Source organism: Peromyscus eremicus, chromosome 10, assembly GCF_949786415.1.
Source record: "Peromyscus eremicus chromosome 10, PerEre_H2_v1, whole genome shotgun sequence".
Classification (NCBI taxonomy): domain Eukaryota; kingdom Metazoa; phylum Chordata; class Mammalia; order Rodentia; family Cricetidae; genus Peromyscus; species Peromyscus eremicus.
Window position 1 is genome coordinate 62,268,027 of NC_081426.1, and position 17,023 is coordinate 62,285,049.

At 35.8% G+C, this 17,023-nt stretch overlaps 1 long non-coding RNA gene across 1 annotated transcript; it reads left to right on the forward strand.

Annotated features, from left to right (window-relative positions):
• Window positions 1-966: 966 nt before the first annotated feature.
• LOC131920675 (uncharacterized) lies at window positions 967-13,359 on the forward strand. Its single transcript, XR_009381746.1, has 4 exons — window positions 967-1,227; window positions 2,243-2,309; window positions 3,101-3,256; window positions 13,226-13,359. It is a non-coding gene; the product is annotated as an uncharacterized LOC131920675 (long non-coding RNA).
• The last annotated feature ends 3,664 nt before the right edge of the window (window positions 13,360-17,023 follow it).

Consider the following 17,023-nt stretch of genomic DNA (forward strand, 5'->3'; position numbering starts at 1 on the left):
TGTATTCCTGATCTCTTCAAGACTTTTATCATGAAGGGGTGTTAGACATTGTCAAAGGCTTTTTCAGCATTAAATGAGACTGCTGTTTCTAATATGTGGAATAATTTGAGAAGTATTGGTATTAACTCCTCTTTGAAGGTCTGGTAGAATTCTGCTCTGAAACCACCTGGTCCTATGCTTCTTTTGCTTGGGAGACTTTTAATGATTTCTTCTATTTCCTTGGAGGTTATAGGTCTATTTAAGTTGCTTATATCATCTTAATTTTGGTATGTGGTATCTGTCAAGAAATTTGTCCATTTTCTTAGATTTTTCAATCTTTTGGAGTACATGTTTTTGAAGTATGACCTAATGATTGTCTGGATTTCCTCAGTGTGTGTTATTATGCCCCCTTCTCTTTTTCTGAACTTTAATAGTATACAGTTCATTATTTACTAATTTTTACTTATCTAACTCTTGTTTTGTTATTTCCAAAAATTATATTTTCCCTCTATTCATGGTTTAGAGTTTTCTGCCATTTCAACACAGAAATATCAAAAAAGTTAATAATATTGTTTAAAGATATTAACAATGCTTTTTTTTTAAATGGTGGTATAAGTTAAAGGACTGAATCTTAGGGAAACTAATTCATGTTTATTTTGGAAGTGTTCATTTTTTTAAAACATTAACTGGCTTTATTTTTCAATTCAGTTTTTAACTAATTTGGTATCATTTCATGGTGCATTTGATCTTTGAGCAAAATTGTATTGCTCGAGATCTTAATTTACTTGGATCAAATTATAATTTAAATTGTTTCAAATAAGAAACCAGCAGATTTAAGAAATAAGAAGCCTCAGGTTGAGCAATGTTAATTATGGCAGATTTTATTTAGTAAAAAATTAGTAGTGTAGATTCTTTAATGGAAATCAGAGGTAGTAGAAATATCTGAACAGAATGTAGCCAGTTGCCATAGTAACAAGAATCATTCACACTGGTGCTGATTGAAAGGAACAAACCTCAGAAATCAAATAGACCCCAGATGATGGAAATCTTTGGGAATCTTTCTTTTGTTCAACTTTTCATCCTAGTTAAAGATGAAGAGATTGTAGGTCATGCATCCAACAAGATATCACAAATGAGAAAATTCTTCTTGAGCTTAACCATATTAATAGATTTCAATGTGGAAATGGTGGAGAATCTGTGAACAGAAGCTTAATCAGACATTTAAAGTTGACGCAGGATTATGAACAGGTTTCTAATTAAGTGATAACTTTAAACAGTTAATTTTTAATACATTAACTGGTAGCATAAATAGCATATTATTCTTGTGTAGCATAAAAGATTATGAGTGGTTACGAAGTAAGTCACAGGTTTAGTCAGGGAGAATAATCTCAAGTATTCATTGCTAATTGCAAACATAAAGTATATAAGAATTCTTTTTAGGGACATGGGACATATTTTATACCTTATCTAATTAGTACATTATATAGTGATGAATAATGTACTCAATCTACAGAAAAATATACTTTTATTTGGTAAAAGTGTGTCACAATAATTTCTCAATGGAGCTAATATCTTCCCTTCAATCAAAATGAGATAAGATCATGAAATATAACAGATAAATGCACAACTGTCTTAGCTTAACGAGAAATTGAGGACTGAGTGTGTCAAATTCTCAGATTATTTTTGACACCACCACACCTCAATTTAAATATTCTTTAAATAGGGCATCTCTCAAGAGAGGAAGTTCATTGGAAACCAAGTTTGAAATGAGCTTTGACCCTCTGTCTTTGTAAATGTCACAGTGGCATTAATAATTGTAGATGGTAAAATTAGATTACAGCTTTTTTTAAATTCAAAATAAATGAAAGAGACAAAACTATCTGAAAAGAGACCACTATGTGGTGAATATGTGTGTGTACAGATTTATATTAATTATAGTAATTAGAAGCCTAAAGCATGAATCCAGAAAAGATGTTCATGATCATGATAGTAAGGTTGTTTGGTAAGAGAAGAGAGATAGAGATGAATGGAAAAATTAAAATGGTTTTGAAGTGATCCCATCAATAGGTTGGGGGTTGTTAGTGGATGTTGGGGAAGGATGAAAAGAAGTAGGTCAATGTTGATTTCTCCTCCTATATTGCATGCAATTGTTCAAAATATTCCAAGTCAAGAGTATCTGAGTGGATGGAACAAACTGTGAAAATAACACTTTTTTTTTAAAAATCTCATTGTCTCCCATCCCCTGATGTTCTGCAAACCTAAGTGGAAGAGGACAAGGAAGCTGTCATTATCCAGTTTACTGTTATTTGTCTTCACAGAGCATAGCAGAGGTAAGAGGATGGTGGAAAGGTGGGGTGGCACTGAAAAATGCCCCACAATACTTCTAATTTGCAAGGCATGATACTCAGATATTTTTCTACTTGTGATGTCATTTTGTATAATTCTTCGATGGTATCCACTAACACTCTGAAAATAAACGGCTTCTAGAATCTTCTTTTACTCATTATACTTTCATTTACATAAGGTAATGAGTTAACTATCATACATTTGCTGGCACTGTGAATTACCACAACAACCCTTCATTTTCAAACACATTGCTGTGTTCCTTTGAAATTCTGGCTATATAATTTCCACTTCATCCAGATATATCCATGACATCTTATCTTCCACATTCAATAACTAACTCTCTGTTCTTTTAGATAGTACTCTGTTTCTAATTTTGATTAATTGCATCATTTTTTGTTACAAATTGTATTGTATCCCTTTGGAGTCACATACAAAGTAAACAAACAAGAACCAACCTTGCAGATATTTCAAGACATTGTTTTTACCAAACTGACTTCTATTATATGATAGACTTGAAATGAATAATACTAAGACTATTTGAAAAAGCTGCATGAAAACCAATTGTTTTATAATATTTCTAAAATATAGATTTAAAATTTGTTTAATTCAAATTACCCCATAAGGAGGATGATGTTCTTTCTAGAGACCATATACTATCAAGTAAACAGCCCAATACCAGATGTGTGATACCTCCCTTAGTGCTATTGGTAAGGGGTTATCCAAGAAACTCTTTAAACAGTGCAAGCTACTACCATTGCTCTTGTTTGCCCTCCAGATCTTTAGGCAAAACATGATTGGTGAAGACACCACACACTTTGTCACAGGACTTGTAGAAACCAAGCAGCCACTGGAAGCTCTCTCCCTGATGGCCAGCTTTCTTGTTGCCATAAATTGTTAGTCTGACTGTGTAGAGATGAAGAATCCTACCCAGGTAAGAACTAGGCAAACAGTAACTAACCTGGCAAGATCTGCCCATTCATGCTATGATGATATAAATGTCTTGGGGAGTAACTGACAATCATTCTGATTAAATTAAAGGTCTGATTAATAGGAAGAAATCCATACTAGTGCTCTAATCCTGTCTCAAACTAGAGGCTAGAGATTATACACTCTGGGTGCGAACCTATTGCTATAATTTTGCTAATAAAATGCAGTGTCCAACTATCTTATAAATACTTACACCCAAACACACAAATTAGTCCAGGTCTTCTTTCTCATCAGCTTCTTTTTACAGTGAATTGAAATGAACACAGAAAATTACAAATGATAAAAGGGGGGGGGGGCATAAGTGACTTCGCAATGTTCATGCCCAAAGGGAATCTTTATCATATCCCCGGGGAACATTATGGAAGATAGAGGCAAAGAGAGTATAAGAGCCAGAGGTCAAGGAGGACTACTACAAAACAGTATCTTATGAATGCTTAAAGGCTATGGCAGTTTACACAAGACCTGTACAAGGTCTTATAGTCGGTATTTCAGCATGGATAATGGGTTTCCCTTAAAGCCTTAATCTTAATTGAGAAGCTGCAGAGAGTCTGTGGCTGCTTGAGGCAAGTCAATTTCCATCAGGAATGATGTCCTTGGTAAGTTGCCTTTAATTGAACCCAGTGAGTTAATAAACACACAAATGCTCACATACATAGTATACATATGCATATGCGTGTGTGTGTGTGTGTGTGTGTGTGTGTGTGTGTGTGTGTGTATGTGTGGTATGAACATGAAGTTGGGAGAGGAATGTGGGGATGGACCCAAAATTTGGCAAGGGGATTAGGTTTTCTTTTTTCTTTTCTTTTTTTTTTTTTTTTTAAAGTTTATTTATTTATTATGCATATAGTGTTCTGCCTGCATGTGTCCTTGCAGGCCAGAAGAGGGCACCAGATCTAATTGCAAGTGGTTGTGAGCCACCATGTGGTTGCTGGGAATTGAACTCAGGACCTCTGGAAGAGCAGTCAGTGCTCTTAACCACTGAGCCATCTCTCCAGCCCTAGGTTTTCTTAATACACTACTATTTCACTGTATTTTTAGTTTTTTTTTAAAAAGATAAGCAATAGCTCATATCAACAGATTAATACATTTTCTGTGTAAATTTGATGTGCATCTCTCCATTAAATATCCTCAAAACATGAATTATCTTATGATGATATTTTTGCACGTGAAGAATGTAAGGTCTAGAAATTCTAATATATTGACTAAGATTGTCATATACTAAATTACAAAATAATGATTTCACCCTGATTTACTGGCACCATAATTGGTACAAACTTCATTATTATAAATATGTACAGTTTGTTTACACAGACTCTTACAATTTTACCGTTAGAGATAAACATATTAGCAATTCTTCATATTGGTATGATAAGAAAATACTGAACTGCTAAATATTTTTTAAAAGGAAAAACTGCTCCTGGAAAGAAAAATAGCAAGCGTGCATTTACCTTATCAGGCCCTTACAAGAAAATAATTGGACAGCACAGAGAGATATTGTAGGTCACCTCAGAAAAGGACAGTGTTTACAACGCTTGATAAGAACAGTAGTATTATGAGCTTGCAACCACCATCCATCATATTTAGAATACAAGTAAGAATAAGATTTGGAAAATGGATATGTCCTGGCAGTACTGAGTTTAAATTGGAAGAGTTTGCAAGTGCTTTTCACCGAGATTTTCTCTAAGATCATTTTTTTTTCTCATTAAAAGCAATTAAACTGTCAGCAGCACAGGTAAGACAAATGCAAATGACTTCAGGTCTAGCATCAGAGGACAGACTTTTCTGCAATCAAAGTGTAGTCTTGGGAGCATTGTGAACATAGAGCAGCTGCCATGCATTCTGTCAAAGAGACAAATTAAGGTTTTGGTATGTCCCCTCTTGGTGCTGCTGCTGAACCCTCATAGGGCATAGTTGCCTTACCATTCCACTTACATTTCATTATTTCATTCATAGCCATATTTCACTCATACCATTGAAACTTCCAGGGAAATCATTTCCATGTGTTCATATTAGCCTTTCACCAGTAGCTCCATTCCATTTGAAATAGGTCAGACTAAGAAGGATATAACACAGGTTTCAGTGCTGACATCCCATCCTTCAAACCCACATATATTATTTTTCTCTAGCTTAGCATGAATAAAGGACAAAGATTTCTGCCTTATATTTGAAAAGATGATTATTTAAACCTGTGATTCCCAGCTATATGAAGTGTTATGACATAACTTTAATAGAGATTTCTGTGAGATTTTTTGTTTCTTTTTTTTATTTTATAATTTAATTTAATTTTATGTATCAGCCACGGATTCCCTTGTTCTCCCCCCTCCCCCCCGGCCTCCCCCCACCCCACCCCACCCATTCCCATCTCCTCCAGGGCAAAGACTCCCCGGAGGATTGAGCTCAACCTGGCAGATTCAGTCCAGGAAGGTCCAGTCCCCTCCTCCCAGGCTGAGCCAAGTGTCCCTGTATAGGCCCCAGGTTTCAAACAGCCAACTCATGCACTGAGTACAGGACCTGGTCCCACCGCCTGGATGCCTCCCAAACAGATCAAGCCAAACAACTGACTCACTTATCCAGAGTGCCTGATCCAGTTGGGGGCTCCTCAGCTATTGGTTTATAGTTCATGTGTTTCCATTCATTTGGCTATTTGTCCCTGGGCTTCCTCCAAACTTGGTCTCAACAAATCTTGCCCATACAAACCCTCCTCTTTCTTGCCAATTGGATTCCTGGAGCTCCACCTGGGGCCTGGCCATGGATCCCTGCATCCAGTTCCGTCAGTCATTGGATGGGGTTTCTAGCACAACAATTAGGGTGTTTGGCCATCCTATCACCAGAGTAGGTCAGTTCGGGCTATCTCTCGACCATTGCCAGTAGTCTATTGTGGAGATATCTTTGTGGATTTCTGTGGGCCTTTCTAGCACTTTGCTTCTTCCTATTCTCATGTGGTCTTCATTTACCATGGTCTTTTATTCCTTGTTCTCCCTCTCTGTTCTTGATCCAGCTGGGATCTCCTACTCCCCTAAGCTCTCTTTCCCTCGACCCTCGCCCTTCATTACCCCCACTCACGTCCATGTTGCTCATGTAGATCTCATCCATTTCTCTGTCATTGAGCGATCCCTGTGTCTTTCTTGGGGTCCTGTTTTCTAGATAGCCTCCCTGGAGTTGTGACTTGCTATTGTTGGTTAGTTTGGAATAAATAATTCATGGAATAATTTTGTTATTGTATCATTGGTCAATATTATTCTTTTATATGCTATTTATTTTGAAAGGCAGATTTGATCATGGTTTATTTCTGAATGATTCTTTGTTTGTATATAAGAAATAAGCTAAACAATCCCAAAATATTCAAACAAAGGTTATCAATTTTTGAGAAATATATTACATGTATTTATTTGTTAATCTAAGTTTTGATGTATTTGTGTTGACATAACCATGTCACTGAATGCATGTGGACTTGAGAGTACAACTTGTGGGAGTCAGTTTTCTCTTTTTTTCTCACCTGTGTCACAGGGATTAAACTCAGATCATCAGGATGTGTTACAAGCAGCTTTATGTGCTGAATCACTGGATTGCTCCAAGAATATTAAAATTTAAATTACTTATATATTTTAAAAGTTCACCCTTATTTCAATGCAATTTGATATCTAGATAATTTCTTCCTAAATAGTGCTCAGTTTTGCTTTGAATTTTCATTGTATCTTAATTTCTAATTAATTATAATGTTACCAATTGACCCAGGCTTCTAAATATCATAAACAGAATATATATTTCACAGAGAAATCACTATTTCCAAAGAGTGGAATAGAGATGATTAACCTTAACTTTCAACTTAATAAGATCAAGAATCCCCAGAGAGACAGGCCATATTCTCTTGATTAAGTGATGTGAGGTAGGAGAATCTGACAAATGTTAGTGGCTCCATTAACTGGGAGGAGATCCCAGACTGTATAAAAAATTAGAATGAGTTGAACACCGTGATTTATCTCTTTATGTGTCTTTATTGTGGATGCACTGTGACCAGCCAACTCAAACTCTTGCTACCTTGACTACCCTGACATGTTGGACATTATCTCTGACCATGATCCACAATAAGTCCTTCTTCCTTGAGTTGCTTTGGTCAGAGTAATTTACAACAGTAACAAGAAAAGTAAGTGAGATCCCAATTTCTTTACCAAATATATATATCAAATGATAATAGAAATCTGGTTTACTTAAAACTTTCTTTTATATAATATAGTTAAGCAGATACAAAATGGAATATAATCTAGATTTTACTTTTTAAATACTTACCCACTAAGAAAACTGATATAAGATGAATGAAAGTTCATAGTATAATAGTAGCATGGTGAACATTTGAGTGGAAATTGTAAAGTAAAATGCTGAACTTAATGGGAAAAAAATGGAAAATTAGACCCCAACAAAGTTATAACTCACATGAATCAATGAATCAGAGATGTGAATGAAATCTAAAAAAAAAAACAACAACAACAACAAAAACCACCAAGAGAACATGGCCCATTGAATCAAACTAGCAGGACTTATATGGGCTCACAGAGACTGAAGTGGCAAGCACAGAGCCTGCAAGGGTGTGACCACATCCTCTGTGTATATATTATGCTATTAGCTTGGTATCATTCACAGTACAAGATGCTGAGTGTAAAAAGAACTCACAGAAAGCTAATAAAATAGACTTGATTTTGTTTAAGCTGATTTTCACTTACTAAAAGGTGGTACATCATTTGACAATTCCGGCATCCTAATAGTTATTCTAATCTCTGTTATGTTTTATGTATCCTTTATTTGATGTTAAGTGATTTTGATAGATATCAAATATTATAGTTGTAAATCAATATTTTGCATATTTTAGACTACATGTTTGCGGTGTAGTTTTCAGATGAGATTTGGTACATTCAGTGTAGTATTACCGTAGACATGATTTATGTATTTCAAGGGTTCCTCTCATTTTCTAAGAAAGAAAAAAATATTTACATTCTAAAATATTGAAGCTTATCACCCTTCTGTGACTGTAGCAATTTAACTTTTTTTCCTAATGAAATTCAGGAGCAATATAGGACTATGGCAGGATATAGTCAGACAATCCTGTTATGCAGTAAATCATCATTAATTGACAGTACCAAGTCATTTGAAAGCACACCATATTAGGAACAAATGGAAAGATGGGTTTCAAAAGACATTTAATAAATAACTTTATGCAAGTTTCATCATTTTTGAAGGAAATCGCTATTAAACTAAGTCACTAGAGTAAATAGTAACACAGGAAAACTTTCACAGCCTGGAATTAAATATGCTATACCGTTTGAAAATTAATCAGACTGGAAGGCTACAATAAATAAAGTCAAACAGATGGTAATGAAGGCAATATTCACAGCTTTCAGTGAATAGTGACGTGCAAAATTATTCAGAGCCCAGGTAGGTAATGGAAATAACAATTACACTTGATAGCCGACAGCAGTGTGGGCGTGTGCTTCCATGTCCTAAGTAGAGAAGCAAATTGCTACTTAAAATCTATATCATTTTAGTTGTAGAGTATGTCAAATAAAGAACAGAGAGAAATATGGAATTTATCTTAGATTTAGTTGAGAGAATGTATTGTTCAACACAAAAGACAATTGAAATATAGCTTATTGTTAAATCTAGAAACTATGTATTTGAAGTTTCCTCCCTAATATTCAAATTCAAATATTCAGATACATTTTAGTATGAATTTTAATATCTACCCTTATAGTGTATGTTAATCACAAAGAGATGAAGTTTATAACTCCGGAGTTTCCCCATATCTATACCTACTTCTTAATTTTGATTTCTGTTACTGTGATAAAAACCTGTGACCAAAAGCATACTTGAGAGGAAAGGGTTTATTTCGTCTTCCAGCTTGTCATCCACCATTTTGAGAAGTCAAGGCCGAAATGCAGGGTAAGACTGAAGCAGGGCAGTGGGAGAATGCTGCTTACGTGGTTTTCTCAGCCTGCTTTGTTATAGTACCCAGGACTGTCATCTCAGGAGTGGTACTGTCCACAGTGAGCTGGGCCCTCCCACATCAATCATCAATCAAGAAAACGCACCAGAGTCTTATCCACAGTCCAATTTAAGAAGAGCATTTTCTCAATTGAGGTTCCCTCTTCTACAATGACTCTAGCTTGTGTCAATTTGACATAAACCAAACCAAACAAAAATGAAACACTATCCAGCACACTCACATAAAAGGAACAAGGGATAAAAGAAAAAATATTGACTTGTCTTTGTATCGTTTTCATAATGGTTGATAAAATGACAAAATAAAAACTTAATTCCCAAAATAAAATTTATGTTAATGATTTTAACGTGTAGTTTTTAAAAACCTTGTTTCACAAAAAATAATCTTTGCTACTCTTCCCCATCTTTTTTCCCCATGTAGAACAATGTGTAAATTACTATTTACAACAGAATTGCACTGTTCTTACTTTTCATGGGTCCCATTTCTTCCTGTTTTCACTTACTTAAGGCAATATTTAATGCTTCCAAAATTGTACTAGCAAAATAACTTCACTAGCGACCTTCTACAATCCCATCTTCTCAACAGGTATTCCTTAATTAACTTTTTTTTTATTTCCAAAATTGATTTTGTAATATAACATAAATTTGAGTTGCATTGTGAACTTTTCATACAGATGTATCATTAAACATTATTTTACTGTCTTTATTTAATGGTATTGCTACTATGATAATGATTACAATATAAAAGTTACATTATTACATTTCTAGTAATAACATGCTAGAAAGACTAATTATGAAAGTGATTCAAATGTGGTCATTTCAAAATGATACATGCTTGATTTCAAAAGCTTAATATGAAGGAATACAACTCATCTTACCATTATTTACTTATAATTGCATGTTCAGTTAAAATATTGATATGTGGGATGATATTCTTGTGACTAAAATTCATCTCATTTATATGTTTTACTTTTGAAAACTGGCTAACCTGTAAGATGAAACTGAACAGGTATCTCTCGTTGTCTTTATGATGGGAAAATGTGGCAGAGGTGGGCGCTAAGAACTCACATTTGTTCAGGAAATAATGTGCTGTCATCTTGAAAGAAACAAAAAGGAATTTCTTATACTGATAATGTGTTGATGTCTCAATTACATTAGTCACTTAAAAAGCTTATACATTATGTTTTAATAGCTCCTTATTAAATAAATCTTAGCATACTATTTATTTAATGTGTATGTATGTATAGTTCACTAATGAACAGCTGATATTTAAATTTTAGTTTATTCCATCTTGTTTGCTTGTAGAGATATTTAAACATTCATTTAGAGATACAATCTATGTCAGTTGACTTTTAAAACCTCTCTCATGTTATGTGATGTAGGTTGATCTTTGAGATAATGAATAACCAGTTTCTTTATAATTTCCTTTGTGCAGGTAGTTATTGTTATTAGTTATTGGTATTGATATTCAGAAAAGTTTCATGATTTGATGTTCCTGGAATCTGTGTAATGGCTTGCAGGATTTATTCATTCTTTTCTTTATCTGCTGTTCTGTAAAAAGCACAACAGGGAAATCATAGTTTCTAGCATGAAAAAGGAGCTAGTTTTTATTATACTTCCCTTTGAAAGGGAATATTGAAATGTCTGAGGCTGCAGTATCTGACACCATGACTGTTGTCCATTGGGACATGCAGATCTGCAGTGCAGTAACTCTCTGAATATAACTACCCTGGGAGACTTGAGCCTGTATGACCATCTGCTTGGGTATCATGACAGAGGCATATTTTCAACTCTTTCTTTCCATTTCCCTATTTCTCAAAACAGACATTCCAAAATCCATAAACAAATATTTTAAAGTGTTTTTCTCAGGGCACTTGAGTCAAGAGAGCAATGGATTTAGAACGAGAGACCTAGTTTCTATTCTAGGCTGGGCCACTAATGAGTTCTGTGACTTTGGGAGAGCCATTTATGCCTGAAAGAGAACCAAATACTTTAAAACAACTGTTTCAAATATAATTGCTTAAAATATCTCATCATGTCACAAATACAAATGTTATTTATTACTCTTCCACTGTCTTCTTGATGTCACTTATTTTGTGTAATAGTTATTCTTGAATAAAATCAGAAGCTATTTGAGGATCCATTTGAATAAAATTTAATGTTTCAGGGAAATAATTGTATATAAATACTACATCCCTATGGATCTTGCAGTCATGGCAGGAAAAATAAATATCAATAAAATATCTAAACTCTCATCTCTACACAAATACATATGGCTAATCTTGTGACAAGTGTAGAGAAGTCATAGCATTAAATGATATACAAATAGTTAACTTCTATGGAAAATAAGAGAGTATACACAGATGTATGACAGTATTTATGGTGATATTTTATTTGTACTGAAATGTGATTTTATTTGTATGTTAATAAATAAAGTTGCCTGGGGGTCAGAGCTAATAGCAAGCCATAGCAGAAGCTGGGCGGTGGTGGCACATGCCTTTAATCCCAGCACTTGGGAGGCAGAGCTAGGAAGATCTCTGTGTGTTCAAGGATACAGCCAGCATGGAGACACATACCTTTAATCTCAATACCAACCATAGAAGACCTGGAGGTCTGTATAGATGGGCAGTGACAAGGAGGTCATGTGGTTGGATTTACAACCAATGAGAAGGCAGAACAGAAAGTCTATAAAAAACAGAGACACAGGAAGGAGGTCTCTTGCAGAGGGAAGGACAGGAGCGGCAGTGAAGGGTAAGGTTTTTAGCACTTAGCTGTTACTCTGACCTCTTGGGCTTTCATCTCTGTATTGGCTCTGTGTTTCTTATTTAACAAGACGGTTACATCTACAAGTATTACTTATTTTCAGTTTAGAATTCATGCATAAATATACTATTTGATGAATTAAATAACATAATCATACAGAATTAGTGTTTATTCGAATAGGTATCATAACTTGTTTCCAGGGCATTGTATTGTACTTTTGATTTTGCAGTGATAAATAACATTGAACTTGGTTCTATCTATAGCACTCCCACCCCTTGAAAGGATAAGAGAATGCAACTCTCATCCAAATAATAATAAAAGCATGAGGATTTTTTGTTTTGTTTTGTTTTTTTGATCTGTTCAAAAGCTGTTATCCAAAGATAATCAAGGGAACTGAATCTCAGAGTATGACAAGCTCCTCCTTAGAGAAAAGGGACAAAGAACTGTTTATTTTTATCAGAACACAGCACATCTGGGAGAAACTCTGAAAATTATCTGTGAAAATGTCATAAATCAGGCAAATGTTTAAAGTTTCTGTGCGAAGCATAAAAGGATTATCCTTCTACATCTAGTGAGAGTCCAGAAAAATTTCACACCTTGTAACCTTCACTGATGAAAACTAGAAAGACATCACCTTAGGGATGGGCTGGGGGGGAACACCCTTTATTTGTAGCCCAATCTTCCAGATAAAGTGCACATCAATCCCAAGGATGATAGAATAAAATAGAGCCTATTTTATAAAAAACAAAAACAAAAAGCAAATGTTTATGTTGCCTGGCCACCCCATTGTGATAGTATTTGTAAGCGGGACCTTAAGGAGATGATTCACTTACAAAGAATTGAATCCAACTAATAATAATCATATTTTGAAAAAGAAAGCCTGAGAACTCTCTCTCCCATTCCACCACTTGAGGATCCAAATGACAACCATCTTTGAATCTGTGTGCAAGCCCTCACCATACATCAAATCTCTCCATGCTTTGATTTTTTTGACTTTATAACTTCCAAGAATATGAGAAATACTTTTTAAGGCCATCTAGAAAATGCTAATTTGTTATAGTGCTCTTAATGAACTTGTACAGTAGACTGATAAAAAAATGAAATGAGTCCTATCACTGAGCCATAAATTCTGTGAATCATTCTTTTTTCTTCTTTCTAGTGTTTGGAGTCAAGCAGTAGAATAACCATAAAGGTACTTGACAATGATATCATAGTCATCTTGCATCACATTGGGCATAGCTTGTACCTGGTCATGTGGACGAGACAACATAATAAACTCAGTATTAATCACAATGCAGCATATTATGAATTATGTTTCCAGGAACTTATCTGATTGACACATAGTCAAGGAAAAAAAGAGTACATCCTTAGATGTTCCAGCTTCACTCTAAACCCGTTTTCAAACACTTGTGGTTTTGTACCCATCTTTCTTGTACCCTTTCACTGTGCTTCTTAAAGGGACCATGGGAAGGAGCTGACCTACAAGCAGTTCATGCCTGCCATGATTTGGAGATGTTCAGGATCATCGTACATCATGAATATGCTGTCCACTTCGTACAAATGCCTTAAAAATGTTCAGTTCCTGGAACAAAGTGCTGCTTCATGCTCCTTTATGGGTCATCCATGTCCAGTATTTTTCTAGTTACACATTGCTCTACTTAGTTGACTGTGATTCTGAATCCAGCAAATTACATCTTCCCAGAATACAGGAACTACATCCAGGAATACATTTCTGAATAATCTTGACATTTTTTAAATAATTGAACCACTGTATATTTTTTTCTGTACACTTGGGTGAATGTTTCCTGAGTATAGACCAGGTACAGCTGACTACGATGGGTGCCACGTGGGATACAAAATAAATATTTGTTCCCTGCTAATGAGGACCTCACAGTATAGAGGGAGGAAAGACACAGAAAAATAATCAGTTTGAACTGTAGTATCCAGAGTTCCAAGATTCAGAAATGACTCACCATGTGCTGTGGACCATAGAATATTGTGGGGCTGCTTCAGGTCAGCGCACTAGGTAAGGACACAGAAAGAACTGAAAATCCAGCCTTTGTGGAGTGAGGCATGCCTCAGCCCATGTAGCTTGTGTCCTTGAACCCTGGGTAGTTGCAAAGAGGAAATGAAGAAGGGACAGACACACAGATACATTATAGTAAATTGGGATCAGGTGGGGTTGTGAAGCCTCTGTAAGCAGAACCTCAGTATGGTTATTGTATGTAACACAGAGGGAGCAGGTAGCTAGCTAATTTCAATAGGTGGTCTCTGTAGAGAGCCGTCTTAGGCTCCAAACATCAAGGGGAAGGAAAAAGCTAACAAAGAAGTTAGTCTTTGCTCACACTAGTGAATAATCCATAAACTCTCAGATTCTGGAGGGATAGTTTGTTATTTTTCTTGTGCCTGAGCCATATAAATACCATGGGTCCAAGACACAGGAGTGCTGGGATGGTTATGCTCATGTCAATGCCACACACTCACTCAAAACTTCACTCACTCATGGCTTCCTCTGCTCCTATAGAGACCTTCTGAAGGGAGAGACTTCTAGCAGAGGGAAGAGAACTGCATGAGCAGGACCCTTGGGGAACTGAGATCTGGGTAACTAGAATGAGCATTAGAGTAGAGACATACACTGAGCAATTAACTAACCAAGGAATAATAGTCATGGAAACATGGCTCATGAGGCCTGAAATTGATGCCCTGGTCATAGTCATAGAAGTTTGAAGAAGAGGGTGGTGATTACACAAAATTGACTTCTTGAAGATGTAACTAGAGCCATATGGAGTCTGATTGGGAGAAAAGAGATATGGGGATGATCTAACAGTTATAGAACAATATCATGGAAGCTGTGGGAATAAACAGTGATAAACAGTGGGCCAGGGACCCTGGGTAGAGTCATACTGTGGGGAAAATGACAAAGGATGGTAGATGAAGGCTGATGATTTGCAAAGTCAAAAGTATCACAAGCTAGTGATGGGATTAGAAGTCACCACCAAGGGGAAGGTAGGGCCAGAAAAAGGTGGTGACCCATAGAGTGAAGCCACTTTTGCAAAATGTAATTATAGGCTATGTGGTATGGAGCTACCACAGGCCTAGAGAAGCAACAAGCCTCCAGGATTTCCTCCAAAGCAGCAAATCTACAGAGAGGGACCTGATAGAACTGCACTTTAGCAAGGGCTATCCTTTCCATCAACAGTCCCATGTGCCGAGGGATCCAGCCCTTAGCAGGTCAGGTACTGAAGAGGAGGCATGGAGTCAGTCCAACTGTGTACATGCACTGGAGACTTTTTCTCAGGGCTGAAGCGTCATTCTTCATTTTATTTTTCTCTTTCTGTTGCTTGTTCCTACTCTGTTCTTTTTTCCATTCTGTTCTACCATGATGTTTTTCTTCTTCTTCCCACTTCTCCTTTTTCTACATCTTTCCTGATGTTTTCATTTGCCTCTATTATTCTTCTCATATGCCTGTTATACCTCCATGACAAAAATTTCTATCCAAGAAATGATTACCTCACAACCATAAGTTATGTATTTTCTAAAAACAAATTAAGGTCGTTACACAGGAAGAAATCACATTATGTTCACAAGTTACATGTTTTTCTTAGAAGTCAACTAGCAGTTTAACATTTTCCTTTGTATTAACTTTCTCACCATAACATTTTTCAACCAAAAGCAATGATTCTTTTATAATTGATTAACAAAATGTAAGTAAGCAAGGTATTCTGTCTAAGCAACTTGTTAAAAATTAACAAAATATAAGCAAGCAAGGCATTTTTCTCAGCCAATTCTTTCACCGATAGGCTGCATTGTGCAGTTACAAAGAAAGGATCAATCATTTTATTATTTATCTCAAAAGATGATTTTATCAAAAATCTTAAAAGAGTCATAAATCTAAACACACACACACACACACACACACACACACACACACACACACACACACACACGTATATCCAGTCATTTCTACTTTAAGTCCTCAGAGTGCATACCTACTCATCAACATTTTTCATTAAACCATACCGGGAAGTTGAGATACAAGATAATAAATTTCTGGTACAAGAAATGGGTACAATAAATTAATCATCACCTTTGGTCATCAACCCATTTTTAGCAAGAAAGGCACACCAGTTAGTAATAACTGTGTTGGTTTTGTTCTTGTTCCTTGACCTCAACTAGTCCCTTGCTCAACTAACAAAAGTGTACCTTTCTGAACTTTAAATTGTTCCCCACGATTTTCTACATTGAAGCCATTAACAAAAAAAAAAAATCTTAACCTTGTTTTACTTACAATATACATCTCAAAATTCTTTCTAAGGGTGGTGGTTGAATCACTAATCTGCTCCAACAACAAGGCTTAGAAAAATTCAATCATTATTGCTGTAAATACCAGTGACACTGCCCAATAAGTGGCTAGAAACCCCCTTGGAGTTCTCAAACAACTCGTAGATTATGAGGGACATGGCAACCATGAGGACAGTAAGCAGAGCTATGCTCAATAACAGCATGAGGCCCTCAGGACATGGAGTCCTTGGGGATCTATCTGCCCATTCAATGTGCACCCATTGTGTCTGTGCTGATCAGTGAGCCCTTTTTCATGATTTCCAAAGCTGTTTGCTGTTCCTCTCACATGACTCCCAACACCAAGGATGCCTGAGACTTTTAGAATCATTTATGAGAAACAATATATTAAAGATAGGCTTACATAGAAAAGAATGAAGGGTGTTTAGAAGGGAAAATGTGGAAAGCCTAGTCAATGGTGACAAATGTTATGGCCACTACAGAGAACAGCAGTCAGGCAATGTCTAATGACAACCTAGTGTCTCCCTCAGACTGAGAAGTAGCTAAGTTTGCAAACTGGAAAGCAAAAATAGGGCAGCTTTAGAGAGGCATTTACAATGAATGGATGTGATTCTTGGGGACATCAAGAATATTACTTTTAACCTAAATGTTCACTGTT